We start from the raw sequence: 17,056 nt of genomic DNA, 5'->3' as shown, positions 1-17,056 counted from the left end.
ATGGTGCTGTAGTTGACTGTATGTTGTTCAATATTGCTATGAAGCTCTTCTGATTTATTGTCACTTATACGAAGGATGGAAGTATACGAAATTGATAAAATTATTAATAATATTTACGAAGAGAAAGTAAACTGTTGGATATATGACAAAATAATTCTATTTTAAATAAGAGGCTGGTCAGCGTGGTTATTTAGTTTACAAAATCAAACGAATTTAATGAATGTAATGGTAAGGAAGTAACTATAAGTGGCTGTTAAACTATTTTTATGCTTGAAAAGTAATTCGCAAAGTAATGTAAAGCAGTACTACTGAGTTGTACATAACCTCTTTCAGAATTTGTTCTTAACCTCTTGCTTCATAGCTTCCTTAATTATACTCCTCAAACTTATTGACTACTTCGATGTTGTTACGAACAGAAACTGATAAAATATTAATCTTAAATATAGATTGAAATGAAAGCTTGTCACGTAAATGTGTGTGTGTGTGTGTGTGTGTGTGTGTGTGTGTGTGTGTGTGTGTGTGTGTGTGTGTGTGTGTGTGTGTGTGTGTGTGTGTGTGTGTGTGTGTGTGTGTGTGTGTGTGTGTGTGTGTGTGTGTGTGTGTGTGTGTGTGTGTGTGTGTACTGCTTACTCAAACTATGGATCACATAACCTATACAAAAAAAAAAAAAAAAAAAAATTATTGTACACTATAAAGCAAGAGGTTAAATCTTTAATCTGTTAAGAATTAAATTTTTTATTGTAACTGCGAAAATTATAAAAGTACCAAGCGAAGCAAGTACGGAATATAGGGATATAGGAAGCGATGGGGAACAGCAAGTAACTCCAACATCGAAATACTACAACGATTCCAATCGAAAACGCTAAGAGCCTTAATAGACGCACCTTGGTATGTTACCAACGAAACCATCCATCGCGACCTCAAGATACCTACAGTCAAAGAGGAAATAGCAAAATATAGCGACAGATATAGCAAAAGAGTCAAGAAACACCGAAACCCCCTAATCACTGGACTACTCGATACGACGGACCAGATTCGCAGGCTGAAGAGGCACTACCCGCTAGACCTAAACGTTAGATTCATTTAATTATCCAAATTAAGCTAATGCACTTACTTATAATACTTATAAATTATACCTATCTATAATAAGTATTAACTTATTGTAAATAAACAGCCATGTCACTGCGCCACGCCAGAAAAATTACTGAAAATTCTCAACGCGAGAATTGATTGTAATTCCAACAAATAAATAAAAAAAAAAAAAAGCTGTTGCTGTCCCCAAGCGCCAAAATACGTTCTGACTACTATTTTATGTATCTCACAGAAGTATGTCTTCATTCATCATCTCCCATGCCATCCACCAACGTGTTCTTAACATGTTATCTCCTAGTAAAATATTGATATTGAGTCAGATATCCAACTGAATAATCTTTTCGGTGTCTACTATAAGACATTTAAAACCAAGGCTCGTACACACGTGTGCTTATACGTCAGATGTAATACTTAACACGAAACCTGCTTATATTAATATTAAATTTATGCATAGTAGGATGTTCGACCTTTGTAAAAATGAAATTATAATACATACAGTTTCACCGTGGAAAAGTGAATCTTTCTAGCATGTCCACGCAAATGCAGCGGAGGGGAGGACTGTGCATGCACCAAACAACTTTACGTTCGTAATTTTTCACACAAATGTACAACTGTAGGGAAATAATTATCTCTGATTTTTCGGATGTTAGGAATCGACAATATCGCATAACGGAATGCTGTGTTCTACGTATTCTATTTTTGTTACGAAAGTGGTACAAACGAAGTCCACGTAAGAATAGTACAACAAAATCGGTTGAGGTTAGGTTATCGTGCAGATATCGCGGCTTTTGCATTGGAAATCACGCAACTGCCAGTCTCGTCGTTCCTTGTAAACGAAAGAAAGGTATTGTAATCGGTCGGAATTAACATAAAACTCGTCGCATGCGACCATATGGCCTGAATGTTGAATAAACGAGAGTAGAGCGCGAGCTATGTGATTCTAACCGTTTAGGCGGAAACTAATGATTGTAACCAGAGCCGAGATATATGCCAATATTACTTTGCTCGACAAAGCGTATAAGATGAGGAGAGAATCGCGATAAGGTAGAACAAGAGACAGATATTCTCTACGTAAAGCAAGTCTGTCAACTAGATTGAAATCCTATAGCTATAACTACAGTGAATCCATATTCTGGCGAATTGTCTTTTCACAAATGAAGCTTCTGAAGAACGGAATTGATACAATAACTACTGTTCATTCATAACTACTGTTGTAAGAATCTATATATTTGTCTATCTATATCTATATATATCGATCTATATATATTTGTCAGAATGTCATTTTATCAAAAAACCCATCCTCTGTAATCATAGTTTAACGAAGCATAATTAATAGAAGAGGTAGAGCGTTAAGTGGAGATGATTTAATCACAGTTAAGTAGATAAATCTCTATATTAGTCTCTTTAATTAAAATGTCCTACGTTTTATTTGCGTCATTTTTTTTCTTCATCCAATTTAAAATGTTTAAATAACAATAGCCTATACAATATAATTTTATGTAAAAAAATTGATTATACCATGTTTATTACAGATATTTAACATTTTTGTGTACATACAAAATTTAGATTATACCTCGCTTGAGAACAAAAATTCTATTTGTTTTCCTAACATGTACTAATAATTATTGATCAAACTAGAAAAAGCTGGAGGAGATTACTTAGGAAGATTACTTGGCATCTTATATTCCTGGCAAGAGAAAATGAAAAATTCGTTTCTTCTCTTTGCTTCCCTGTTCCTTCTTTCCTCCTTTTTCCCTTTTTACATCGCGTTGTTTTACATCGCAATTTACATTTATTTGTAAAGTTTGAATCTTCTCGATATTGAAGATGTTGAAGCTGCAAGTATGTATTTCATTTTAATCCATTCGAGACCGAGATTTAATTGTAAGACGATACCTAGGTGTCGGTACGATCTGAATGTTTAGTTAGAATGATTCTGTGTTTTACTCTCTCCAGGGTATTCTTTTCATACTTTGATTTTAAATCGATGACAATCTTAAATAGTATGCCTCATATTTTTAAAATATAAAATTATATACTATGTTATTCTATAATGTATTATGTACAGTCATATATATATATATATATATATATATATATATAATAATTCTATATTGAAAAAAATATGAAATTAACATGATATATACATTACTACATAAGTTATATATAAAATATGTATACTATACCCTTGCCTACTGACTGATATGAATTTCTTTCGGTCTCGAATGCGTTAAAAGAGAGCGCAAAGAAGGCGAAATTACTTATTGTAATTAGTAAAACGACCTGAGAGGCAGACAGATACAAGAAAGAAGGAATATTATATTAGCGGCATTATCATGTTTTTGCTCTCTTTAAGTCTTTCATCGAGACAGACAATCTACAGGTATTAATCGACCAATTTCTCCAAGCTGATAACTTCGAATTGATGTTTATATATAAGAAGTGTTATGTGTTAATCTGTCTAAATGTTTAAAAGGTGTTATAAATTAAATGTTGTTAAACGATACGTAATTGCCTTTTGATCGTAAATTTTACTATCAAGGGGTCTTTTATGTATGCGTAATCATTGTGAATTATAACAATTTATGTGATCGATATTAAAGGTGTTTAAAAGCATGTAGTTTTTTTCTATATTACTATTCTCCTATATTATTATCCTATATTATTATAGCATTCCTATATTATTATAATATCCAATTACATGTTGATACACAAGATATACAGATTATTATTTATAACGTTTTGGTTTTCTTAATTGAGTCATTCATTTAGTACAAATGATAAGAAATTAGTAATAATTCACAAAAAAAAGGATATCGTAGTAGAAATATTATAAAAAAACATTTTCTGTTTTAGTGTAGAGTTACTCCTTCTTACGGACAGTGTCGTACAAATCTGTACGTCTCTGAGAAAATGTAGGTATCTGAGCCCTTACTTCCTCAACAATTTTTAGATCTGATAGAAAAAAGAAACATACGAAGTAATAAGTAATGCTTACTAATAAATTCAACAAATACAGAGGAAGATGGCTAAATCGATAAATTAACGAGACTAAAAATTAATTACATCATGGATCTCTCGCTTTTAATTTTAAGCTGTAAATTACCGATATCGGTGACTGCCATATTCTCTTGAGTTTCCAAATCGTAAAGAATCTTTCCCCAGGGATTGGTCAACTGTGTATGTCCCCATGCGACGTAACTTGCTTAAGGAACACGAGCCGGTGATATGCAGGCAACGTATAATTGATTATCATTCGCTCTGAAACGCTGAAGTAATGACCAGTGCAGTGGTCCAGTGGTCATATTGAATGCCGCTGGATATATCAGCATTTGGCAACCTAACCCAGAGAAGCAGGAAATATGAAGCCACCGAATACCAATTAACTTCGTAGTTGCACGGTTCACATTCCATCATTTCTGAATATGCGAGGACAGTCCTCTTATTGTGCTTTTAATTCTTTTATTTGTTTCATTTTCAGCAAATATACTGGTTTTTTAAATTAAGCTTCTTTTTATACAGAGTTACAGATTATATTAATTTTATATAGAATATATTTAAGAAAGATATTTAATTTTTTGCTAGTTAAGTATTGATCGATTAAGTTACTGTACCTTTGTTCCGATAAATGCGTGCCATTTCCTCGAATCTAATATCATAGCAAATGCCAATACCTATTTTGCAGCCCTTCACATCGAACGTCGTTAGGGAGTTACCAGGACTGAGTGAATCACTCTCTCGAAAAGTAATCTTATTAGGAATGTCGATGTCGAATAGATGTACCTAATAACATAAAAATGTAGTCGCTAATTCTATTGCTGCAACTTTTGTAATTTAATATCAAAGTTACCAACTCCTAAACTTTAATTATTTTTTATTTAATAACTGACAGCGTTTTTATCACTTTCTTTTATTAAAAAATCCTATCATTTAATAATGTTTAAAAAGGAGAAAAAATAAGTATAATAATATTTTAAGTATGTGAAAAATTTATACAACACAAACACATTACAACAAAAATGGGCGTTTCCCGTATCATAACGTATTTTATAAACCGTAAATTATAGAATTGGTTATAGTATACGTATGTACATATGTATATTCCTAAATTATTCCTAGATAGAGTCACTTTCTTCGCCCCAATATTTTCAAATTCAAAGCCATAAAGGAATATATTACTTACCTTTCGGTGTTTTGCTATCAAAGTTCCATCGGGACCCCAAATAGTACAGGTATTGTACAATTTATCGCCCCCTATTTCAGGCATCGTACCACCAACTACATAGATGTTGTTTTCTTTAGCTGCGTTCGATGAAGCAACGCTCGTTTCACCATCAGGAATACTCTCGGCGTATTTTGGAAAGTACTCTGCATTGCAATATTTCAATTAATGAAAAATAACTGTCTTTTGTTCCAACCATAAATTAAATTGAAATGTTTGTCAGTTTTTTATTTTTTAAATTATTAAAATAACTAAGTTTTATATTTCGACTTAATTAAATATGCAATTACTTAGCTAATAGTATATATAATAAATTGTTTCTACAGGTTCAAAATGAAAAATGAATATTTAGAAATATTTAATTACGACAATGCTATTTGTGTTAGCATCAGTGGCTTGTTACTCAACGACTTTGCTAGTACTTTTTCAAACATAAAGTTAGTTTTCAATTAACACTTATACTAGAGGCGGAATTATAAATGCAAAATAATTGATAATACTAATTTATAAGTACCTAATTATTAGTATCTTAAAAAATATATTTATACAAAAATCACGATAATCATGAAAATGGGGAAATCCTATATTCTCGAATCAATTCACAATTTATTTTGCATATTAATTAGATTCCGCGCTCATCAGTACGTACTCACTGGCGACATCGAGAAAATTCCTGTATCGGCAATTCCTCGTACGACCAGAGGATCGGAAATATCAAAGGATATTATGGCGCAGCGCGAGTGGAGAAACAGAAACATATGAGCTTAACACCGTAATACTCTTATCATAGAAATAGAAGCAGTCCTCAATTCCCGCCCGCTAACTCCTATCTCCACCGATCCAAATGATCTCCTAGCCCTCACTCCCGGACATTTCCTCATTGGCGATTCATTAATGTGCTTACGTGATCGAGATTTCAGGGACATTCCATCGAACCGACTCTCCAAATGGCAGCATATCCAACAGCTTAAACAACATTTTTGGAACCGCTGGCATAAGGAGTATTTGAACGAGCTAACCAACCGCAATAAATGGAGCAAGGGTGGACACAGCATCCAAAAGGGCACAATCGTCATCCTCAGAGAGGACAACGTTCCCTCCATGCATTGGCCTCTGGGCCGAGTTATCAAGATTCATCCAGGCGCCGATGGTGTCATCCGGACAGCTACAGTTCAGACGGCAAAGAGCATTTTGGATCGGGGCGTCAAAAGGCTTGTCCCACTGCCAATTCAACCCGATCTCGAGAAACCCGAACAACTAGCCACCGAGACGAAATAAGATGGGAACTTCAACCACACCTCCCTAGTTTGATCGGTACCCTCTCAACGGGGGGAGAATGTTACGCCATGCGGCTTACCATAGGTCATATTCTTAACTATCGATCGCGGCACTATAATGTCGCAGACGGATCGTCGTGTCTGCCCGGCAAACAAACATTGTAGTGGCAAGCGCATGGTTCATTAAGCAGGGCGACTTCCAGAAACGTCGACTCGTGGCCCGTATTTTACCTCGCGTAAAAGAATGTGGCGTGATCCGAACGTAGTGGGGGTCGCCTTCCAGAAAAAACGAAAAAAATCGAAAGGCGTTCAGAACTTTTCGAGATGTCGAACCGTCAACACATGTGGTATGTCGCGCATTACTTATCAACCAAAACGCAGTTACATTTTTTTTGTTCCATTTATATCTTTCTAGTTAATAAGTTGTTGAAATAAACATTAATTTATTTGTGTTAATTCTGTGGAATTTCGTTGAACTACCCTTATTATCATAATCGAAATAAGGGGATCGATCAGTTCGTGGCGTCGATTATTTAATCGTAATGGGAACTTACAACTCTCGTTGACGTGCTATCTCGCGATCGCGTCTCTCCGCGAACGGTCGAAACAAAATGATTCACTAAAAACTGTCCTGAATTCCTAAGAATTTATTTACCGAAAAACTGACAAAGTGTTTATTTAAAAAATGAGGTTGAAGGTAGTCCTTTTCTTTCATTTCATTCATTTTCATTTTCTTTCTTAAGTATGGCTAACACAATATCTAATCAATTAAAATTTTATATTTTCACGTAAAAAGTTTCTTTAGATAATTATTATCAACATGATGACTAACTCTTACGGATTAATACGTGTCTGTAGGGCAATCCGGTGGACTTGATCGGCCTTTTACTTCGAAAGTTGAGTAATCGGTGTCGCTTTCTTACGCATCTTTGAACTGTATAAATGTTTTAAAATTGTTTGATCCAGAATGTACCACACCGGACAATCAAGAAGGCAGGTGCCTTGACTACAGAAAATGTAAACCTCTGCAAGAAATATGGCAGATACAGTACCGTACAGCCACCGATTTTTATAGACGATCAGTGTGCAGATACCAGGGCAATGTTACGATCGTTTGCTGTCCGAACGATCCAAACAAAGAGAAGAGAGAAATTTTAATAAAAACTGTGTATAAGTATAAGGCTTTGCGACCACCATACTGTGGTTTTAGCAACGTCTCTCATACCAGGGTGGTCGATGGTAAACCAGCTGAACTTGGTACGTTTTATGTCTTTCTTTCCGATTAATAATAAGCCATTTACTGCAAAGAATGAACTTTAAAGGCATTAAACAGCACATCAATGTACATTTCAATTAGACTAAATAATAATGCTATGATTTTATCGGTAGTAACTTTACTTATTAACTTGAATTATTTCTTTCTTTTACTTCATGTTAGGAAGAGTATCTTTTTGCTTGAAATAAAAAATTGATATAGGAGTAATAATATGGATAGAGATCAAAAACTGTTAGGGCAGAAATTACACGTTTGAACTTTATAGTTCAGTATAGTTCAAATAGAAATTATATAGAATTATTTAATAATTTGTATTCCACTGGAATAAAAATTTAATTTCTGTCTTTATCAAATCTCTATTTCAGAGTATTTGTACGTATGTACTTATCGTCTGCTGTATGATCGAATATCGAATAGGTAATAATCGTTGTTACCCGTTATGTGAGAAAAAATTATGTATATTCACAACTATGACTATTGCATTTTAGGCGCTTGGCCATGGATCGCTGCATTAGGTTTTCGTAATCCCCGAAACCCAGACAAACCACTATGGAAGTGCGGAGGTTCCCTGATATCGGCTAGGCATGTTTTGACCGCAGCACATTGTGCACATATGGATGGAATAGAAAACATACACAATCATAATATTGTCATTCTTAGATTGGTGGAGGAGGTGCCATTTTCGAGTAAGTCCTCAAATATATATATATATATATATGCTATTGAGTATTACTGAAGTATCATATCCTGAAATTTCTTACTGTACACATATATTGTGTCATAAAGCGTGTATAATTCTTTCTCATACTTTTGGTCATTCGTTTCCTGCATTTTCATTTATTTTTTTATTTTTCAGGGTACGTATATCCCATTTGTACGAATGAGCAACTTCGTCGGCTATAACCCCCTTGTTGCTGGATGGGGAGCATTAAGATATAGTAAGTGATATCAATTTTATAATAAAATTAAATAGTTCCAGTCTTAAATATCTTTCTTATTTTCTTCGTAGGACGACCACGACGTAATGCATTAATGGAAGTACAAATGCCAGTGATTAAGAACGCCGAATGCAAAATAGCTTATTCCAAATTTCCTAATGCACCTGATATCACTGATGGTATAATATGCGCCGAACATGCTCAGGGTGGAGAGGATTCTTGTACGGTAATTAAGTTACAGAGTTACTACAAACTATACGGTATCTGAAGACACGTCGATTCGAATTAACATCAAATCGACGTCTTAAACATTAAAAATAATAGATAAACACAATTTAATAGTTTTGCCCACTTCTCACACCTCGTTATGGTATTTAATCTAATTTCCTTCTAATCTTAGTTTTGCTCAAAATACATATAACATGTACGTTATAAATTGGAGTATTTCAATACACAAATCAATAGAAGATTATTACTGTATATAAGTATAATTTCAATACAATTCGATCGATATATTTCAGTATCTTTGATTAAAAATTTAACGATCCTTTCAGGCTGACCGCGGCGGACCACTGCTGATACAACATGAATTAACCTCGTATTTAATAGGTATTGTGTCTTATGCTTATAAGTGCGGCACAGCTGGGTATCCCAGCGTTTACACTAGGGTCACATCGTACCTTGACTTCATTCTCCAAGCGATGCAATAATATGATATTACTGTTCCATAAATATCATTGTGTAAAAAACGTAAAGTTGGATTTTCTTATTGTGGAGATAAGAAACAGCTCAAATTTACATTGTTTTGTACGTTACAAATTATAGGCTTAAAATGTACGAAATGTAACTTTGAAACGACACTAATTTTTTACGCACGATAAACCTCCACGACTTAGGTATGTAAAGATGATAAACGTATATTAATTCTATAAATTTGGTAATAATAAACCAACTTTCTGAGAAGTTCTGTAAATTTCGTTTCTGTTGTATCAAGAGAATAATGGAATATTCCACTTAGATCGTATACTTCTTGTACGTACGTACAAAATTTTCCGGCTAATCTAAAACACTTCATAAGATAGAGAGCTTCTGGAAATTCGGACACAGAGAGTGCATAAAATACAAGATAAGTCTCGTGTCTTTCAAAATTATTTTTTATTCGCTAAAAACGTCCTGTGTACTCATGCAATCACATGCAACCTCGAAACTTCACTTATTTTTTATCACTTTCCAATTCAATACACAGTTTCAGCATTTTTGACTATATGTAAGAGAAATTTCCATTCAGCCAAAGGTGTACTTACAGATTATAGATTCCTATACGACTCTCAGTAAAAATTTATCCGCACTCCAGATAGTTAAAACTTCTGTCGACCGTATTGATCCATCTGCACTCTTCGTATGACGTCAATATCTGTTCAGTGCTGCTGCGCAGGTTTCTTTGTGTTACGTCAATTCGTTTGTGACCGTTGCGCGAGTAATGGCGCTTTGCAATGGTGATTTGCAGGAAAACAGTGCAGGATGCTGTGATTCGTTTCTTGTGGTCGGAGGTTATGTTTGATGCCTATATTTATCAAAGATTTAATGCACATTATGGAGAAAGTGTTTTGTCACGAAGTGTGTTTGAATGGGCACAAAAGTTCAAAGAAGATCGCACGAGTGTTATGAAAAAACAGCTGGACGCCCGTCCACATCCACGATGACAACATTGAACGTGCTCATGAACTTATGCTCTATGGAATAGACGAGTGACACTGGATAATGTGGCAAATCATTTGCAAATCAGCCACGGCTCTGCTTATGCAATAGTGCACGACAGATTTGGATTTTAAAAAGTTTGTGCGAGATGGATGCCGAAAAAGCTGATGAAAAGGTGAAGACGACGATGCATTCGTGGTTCGCAGCTCAGCCCAAAACATTTTTTAATGAGAAAATACAAAGGTCCTTCGGCAAATGGACAAAGTGTATACAGAAATCGAGTGATTATGTCAAAAAATGATGTATGTCTTTTTTGACAATTGCTTAAAATAAATTCTACACCGACAGAGCGGGTAACTTTTTACTCACCCTCGTAAGACACTTAAATTTCCAATCTATTATGATGAATAAAAGAGCTTATACTATTAAATCTAATTGTATTTTGTTGCATGAGAGTACACGTGTATGTGATGTACATTACCTTTATATCCCCTTGAACGCTTCAATATTGCGCATATATACTATATTTTGTACAGCTTCTATAAAATTTCGTATGTTTGTTTAGGCTGTTAATCTAGAGGCTGGAGTACAAAGAAGTGGCACAATGATGTGGGCTGATGACATTTATAATTATCAAGGAATCACCCCTACATTCGCTCAGGTATATATCGTTGACTATAACGTATTTAACATATATGATTGTTAGAATATTAATAATTAATTTTTAATTCTATCAGAATTTTAATGAAACTGTCCCTTGGGAAGGAAGAACTGATACCTTGATATCACGGTTTGTACATCCTATATATACGACAAATTTTAGAACATTATATAACGAAGAACCAGATCGTCGTGGCCATGTGATGTGAATAAAAGGACTTGAATTTGATGATATTTTTATAATGTTAGATAACATAACTAAGTATCTTCACAGTAAGATAGGATGACATGGTTTACATGATCTTAATGTTGTTCACTCGAGTGATGATATTATAAGGAAAAGCGTAATATCACAGGTAGGATGATTCATAATTTAGAACTACTAACTCATGTATGTATTAAAAATTAAAGAAATATATTAAATTTTATAGGATATTTATGTTTAGTAACCAGTAATTCAGAGATTGGTATTCATGGTTACTATAACGAGGCTGTAGAAACGCACCCTTTCTTCTTTGCAAATGGTCCTGTATTTATGTCTAAGCCGAAACTGGAACCTCTGAATAATTTAGATTTATTCTTGTTATTTTCTAAAATACTTATCTACAGTATATCATAAGGAATGATACCGTATCGCACCTAATCAAGTGCCTTAAGAAACATCAACAGGATATCACAGTAAGTAATCCCTTATCGACAGATATGTAAGTAAAAGTTATGTGTCATTGTTATACACAATTATGTGTTAGTGTTATACACAGTTATTTATCATTTTCTATTAATTCAGTTGTAGCCACTACAATATCTATGACACTGGTAGTAATTATAAGAACAACAATGATGTTCTATAAGAGGAAATGATGATTAGGAACAAAAACTTACAGGTAAGTCAAAGTATATGTTATTTGCCATTTGAAAAGAAAGTTACTAACTTGGAATTTTTTGATAAATAATAATTGTGCAAAATATATTGGATTTCAAATTTGTCAAAAATTGATATTTAAGAAGCATTGTAATAATATAACATTAATATTTTGATTTTTCAGAAGATATCATGCGGTGGATGGATAATATGCAAAAAATATTAAGCAGTATATGAATTTTCCTATTGCGTAGAGATAACAAAATGAATTTTAAAAAATGTCGACACGGTAATAAGAAATAGCATCATGACAAAGAATATATAAAGACAGTTTCATTTTTTATAAATAAAAATTTGTTGTTCCAGATTTTGAAATACAGTGAAACGTTTAATTAGTATCTTAATATCTTTAAATAATTATTATTTTAGAATCAATTGTAATTGTATCATACGTACTTTTGAATTCGTGCAAGAACATATGTAATTTTGAAGTAGTTATTATTAGGAAACTGTTAGACGCGAACAGTATGCGAAAAGTTAGTATGCAGTGTAATAATTATCAATCAAAACACAAGAATTAAATTCTTGAGGAAAAAATTTCCGGAATTTCTTATTTACATGATTATAGAGAAATCCATAATAAAAAGGAGCTGCTTTCTAATACTTCGCTTCCTTGTAATGCCTACGTTAACAATAACGAGGTTCGACTTTTTGTTTTTAGAGGGATACTGGAAAATTTGAAAGTACAGTACCATTGGGAAGAAAATCACGATATTGAAAACGATATTTGCAAGTAAATTTCCAAAAAATCTGTTTTCAAATTTTCGCTTTCTATTTCACATTAAAAGAAAGGGAGGGCTGCCTTCTTTTTCTGCAAGACAAAACAAACATTCTGAATCTCGTATCAATGAATGATGTCAATAAGTTATTTTTCTTTTCAGATTGAACAATATTCCAGATTTATTCATAATTTCATACTACGCGAAGAATAGACTTTCATAGGTATATAAAGGAAATATTAAGTATAGGAAAACTCTTTTTCGTTGTAGGTGACATATGCTTCACGGTTGAACACATGTATTTTTGAACACATATAAATGAAAAAGTACTCTTATGGAGAAAAAGAATTGATACCTTCGATTGACATTAGATAATGTATATAAACTTATGAACAATCACTATCACTATCAGTTTGTATTTTAGGTGCACACGCAGATTTGTTGGAGTTCTTATAAAATGTACTTCCTGTACGAACGTTTTATTCTTCCAAATTTTACGATACTATGTCTCATATGATAACTATATGGATTAAACGTAATATAAATGATCCGAAAATAGACTCGAACGACATTAATTGTCTTTCTATTTATACCAATATCGAAAATACAAGTAAAGCTGGAGCAATAGTATGCAAGAATGGACTATTTATTATTTTAAACCAAATCATAGCATATTCAGAATGCACAGTATTATCATGAAATGTAAATGAATCAGTTGTAAACGAACGATTTTACTGTAAAATCGTTGCCGCCTTTTTTTCATCTGAAATATAGCAGCAATGAGTACATTCTTTTAATATATAATAAAACGAGATATCTTTATAAAGTTACATATGTCATCACTGGTAACTGTTATCTCGTATGACACCAAATATACCGTTAGTATGGAATGATATTTTTATGAAGATATACTTTAATGATAGATTTTATGAATGAAACGTTATATAAGAAAAATTATCTCTTGTTATTCTATGAAGTGTAGTAGCTAATGAAGATTAATTTTACGAAGTATTAGAGCAAAAGAGAATTAAAAAATTAAAAAGATCTAAATAAGATTGTTCGTGTGGCTTAATTATCTCAATTCTGGTACACCACTTGTTACATTTTAACTAATTAGCGCTAAACAATAACTTGCAAATATTAAAGATATTAACACCTAAAGGTTTTCAGGAAATTTTATAATATTTGATTATTGTATATCTAGTCATTGATTGATAAAATTTCTTGTATAAGCATAGATCGAGGTTGACGTCATACGCAGATTGCATATCATTGACAGGTATCGTTTTAATTTATTTTATGGCTAGAATCGTTTGAATATTATACGAATAATTATTTCCATTCGAACGATTAATAAATCACGTACCTATAAAAGATATATTACGAAAAAGAGGTGACGAAACAAAAAAATATTGGAAATTCCGTTGTCATTAGATCAATTACTTTTGCAATGATTTTTATTTCCATGTAATTACATATGAAATGGCTAATTCATTAACATCTCTTCGAATCGAATATAATTCGTTACACTTCACAACGATTCAAATAATGGACGGGAAATATATAATAACTTTCCTGTCCTTGCGTTAAAATAGTACTGTACAAATCAGATGATACAACCTAACCCCAACCTAACCCCAAAAAACCCAATTACATCCACATTGCATGACAGCACACTTGCAATGGATTTTTGTGATTTCAATGTCACAGACAATGACACAACTAATCAGAACACGTTCGAGGCTATAGACATTGAAATTACCGCGTGTTTAATACGTTTAAAGCATAAATCTAAATTTCACGCGATTATTTCTTTGTACATTGTGAAACTCTTAAATTATCTTAATCGAATAAATAATCCTAATGTAATAAAACATCTTGAAATAGACCTAGATATCTGAAACAGAAACTCGAAGGATAAGAAATCCTAAAAGGTACTAATCCTAAAATAACAAACTCCTAAATAATAAACAAGTGATAAAACCTGTTATAAATAATAAACCTTACCTGGAATAATCAAATCCTAACTAATCGAAAATAAAATAAGGCAAGCAATTCTTAATCTTTCAAGTAATTTTTCCGAAAACACAGAAAGATAGAGAAATTAAAAAGACGCAGCACAAATTGCAGCACAATGAAAGTTTCGGAGCGATGAATACGATCGTATTAAACTAAATAATTTTCAAAAGTGAAATTACACTGAAACGTATATCGATGATATTTGTCATTTCTACGATCTGTTTCGCTTGATCGTGCTTCTTTTCTGATGTAAATTCAATTTATAATACGAACTAAGTTTCCTTTATTATTATTAGTCCTGCGTCTTTTTAATTCGTCACTTCTTTTATTTCAGAACAATGACGGGCTCCAAGATGCTGTTCGGATGTTTGGCGTTAATTGCTTTTCTGCATCCATTAGTTCACGTTTGTACTTCGAGTAGTACAGCTCAAGGTTTGTACTTCGAGTTGTCTTTTTCCATGCACTTCAAATTCCAATACGATCTGGTCACGTGGCCTTCGTACAATTTCGAAATTTTACCTGTTTGGTAATCGTCAATGAAAAAAGAAGTTATGCGTGACCTCAACACATTGAAACAATTTTTATGATTTTTTATTTGCCGGTTGGTCAGCAAGTTAATGGAAAAATTTCACTTAACTATTCGCGTTAATCTCTTCGGTTTAACTTTTGGGAAATGCTTCGTTAGCTTCGGGAATATTCCAACGATTCGTTTTACGTACAAAATAAGCATGATAAATATTACATCACGGTAATGTAATATCGGAATATATTAAAGGTGTAATTTTGTTCGATTAATTATAATTTATTAATAATGGATTGAAAATACAGATATTAGTTAGACAGAGAAACGATGTTTGATTAACAGGAAAACTAAATGCAACGCTCGTATTTACAACAAATAACTTGACAACTATTTGGTAACTCTCTCTCTCTCTCTCTCTCTCTCTCTCTCTCTCTCACTAGCAACTCTAACACTCGACAACACTCGCAACTCAATTCTAACGACTCTATGCTTCGACGTCTCGATCAACTCTGATTCTCGCAACACGCACACTTTTCGATTCGCTTTGGATAGCGAAACCGTCCTTCTTCTAACGTTGTCTATTGTTTCCCTCATACCTATGTAAGAACTACCAACTACGTGCCTTTAGTCACGTAGGCACTCTTAAATGTAAACGAACCACAGAAACACGACGTACACGGTTTTTCTATTTTCAGCCGATCTCCAATCAAAGCTATTCTACGATATTACAATCGGCCTTTCCTGACAATCACATCTGCCCTCAGATGTGCTCATCATCGCCGCTCGCACTTACATCACTATCGTCAGCATTCCACCATTTCATGTGATCGGCTGCCGTGGAAGTTGTACGTGGCCCTTCGTGCTCCCCCTCTCGCTGCACTATGCATCGGTCATTTCGCAGGACTTTTATCACCCGATACGGTCCAAGAAACTTCGGATGCAGCTTTAGCCCGGGACCCCTCTGCATCCTCTCGATTGCCACTAGATCTCCCGTCCTGTATGCTGTCGCCTTCTTGCGTCTCCTGTTATACGCCCGCTTGTTTCGGATTTGGATCTCCTCAATCCGTCTCTTTGCGTCCGCACGCAGCTGATCTCGTTCCTCTTGGAACACCGCGGCCTGTTCGTCCTCGATGCTACTGCTCCTCTTTCGCTCTTCCTCTATCTTCCTCTCCGTTGTTTGTTTACCCATTTCACTCTTGTCAGGGGCTTTGATCGTCGTGGCAGCATCGTGACATTTTCGTAGGCTCGGTTCGTACATGGAAGACGTTAACAACTTACCATCTACCGAGACTATGATCTCTTCTTTTTCGAAGGTCTTCACGTTCATCGTGTCCTCGACAATCCCATCGTCGTCCTCGTCATCCACATCCTCTGTATATCGATATTATTGGAGGGATTCCGCACGTGCGACTTCCCTTGTCTTTTCGTTCGCCTTGCATTCACTCTCTTCGAGTCTATCCGAAAACTTGAAACAACCCTCACATCCGCAACGCTATCCTTCTCAGTAAATTCGCAAATATCATCAACAACATCCTGTTGCTGTTGTTTAGCCAGATTCTTCCTCCTCGTGATGTTCGCTAAGTCCTCCTGCTGGCCGCAAGAATCCGACGAGGACACCATCTCGTGGTCCACTTTACCAATCACCACGTGTCTTGCCACTATTCTCCGTTCCTCCGACACTTGCTGCACAGCTGCCCGATACTTCTTCAA

The 17,056-nt window shown here is 34.2% G+C and overlaps 3 long non-coding RNA genes across 3 annotated transcripts; 2 read left to right on the top strand and 1 right to left on the bottom strand.

Moving 5' to 3' along the window:
- Positions 1 to 4,194: 4,194 nt before the first annotated feature.
- LOC126865904 (uncharacterized) lies at positions 4,195 to 4,902 on the bottom strand. The gene is made up of 2 exons (XR_007689723.1): positions 4,707 to 4,902; positions 4,195 to 4,432 (listed from the first exon to the last, which is right to left on the bottom strand). It is a non-coding gene; the product is annotated as an uncharacterized LOC126865904 (long non-coding RNA).
- Positions 4,903 to 8,733: 3,831 nt separating this feature from the next.
- Positions 8,734 to 11,839, top strand: LOC126865875 (uncharacterized). Its single transcript, XR_007689706.1, has 6 exons — positions 8,734 to 8,805; positions 8,877 to 9,701; positions 10,112 to 10,856; positions 11,069 to 11,164; positions 11,241 to 11,519; positions 11,595 to 11,839. It is a non-coding gene; the product is annotated as an uncharacterized LOC126865875 (long non-coding RNA).
- A 51-nt stretch (positions 11,840 to 11,890) lies between these two features.
- On the top strand, positions 11,891 to 12,400 carry LOC126865960 (uncharacterized). The gene is made up of 2 exons (XR_007689739.1): positions 11,891 to 12,047; positions 12,210 to 12,400. It is a non-coding gene; the product is annotated as an uncharacterized LOC126865960 (long non-coding RNA).
- Positions 12,401 to 17,056: the final 4,656 nt, after the last annotated feature.

The sequence above is a fragment of the Bombus huntii genome, chromosome 1 (assembly GCF_024542735.1).
Source record: "Bombus huntii isolate Logan2020A chromosome 1, iyBomHunt1.1, whole genome shotgun sequence".
NCBI classification, from domain to species: Eukaryota; Metazoa; Arthropoda; class Insecta; order Hymenoptera; family Apidae; genus Bombus; species Bombus huntii.
This window is presented reverse-complemented; position numbering and strand designations above follow the sequence as displayed.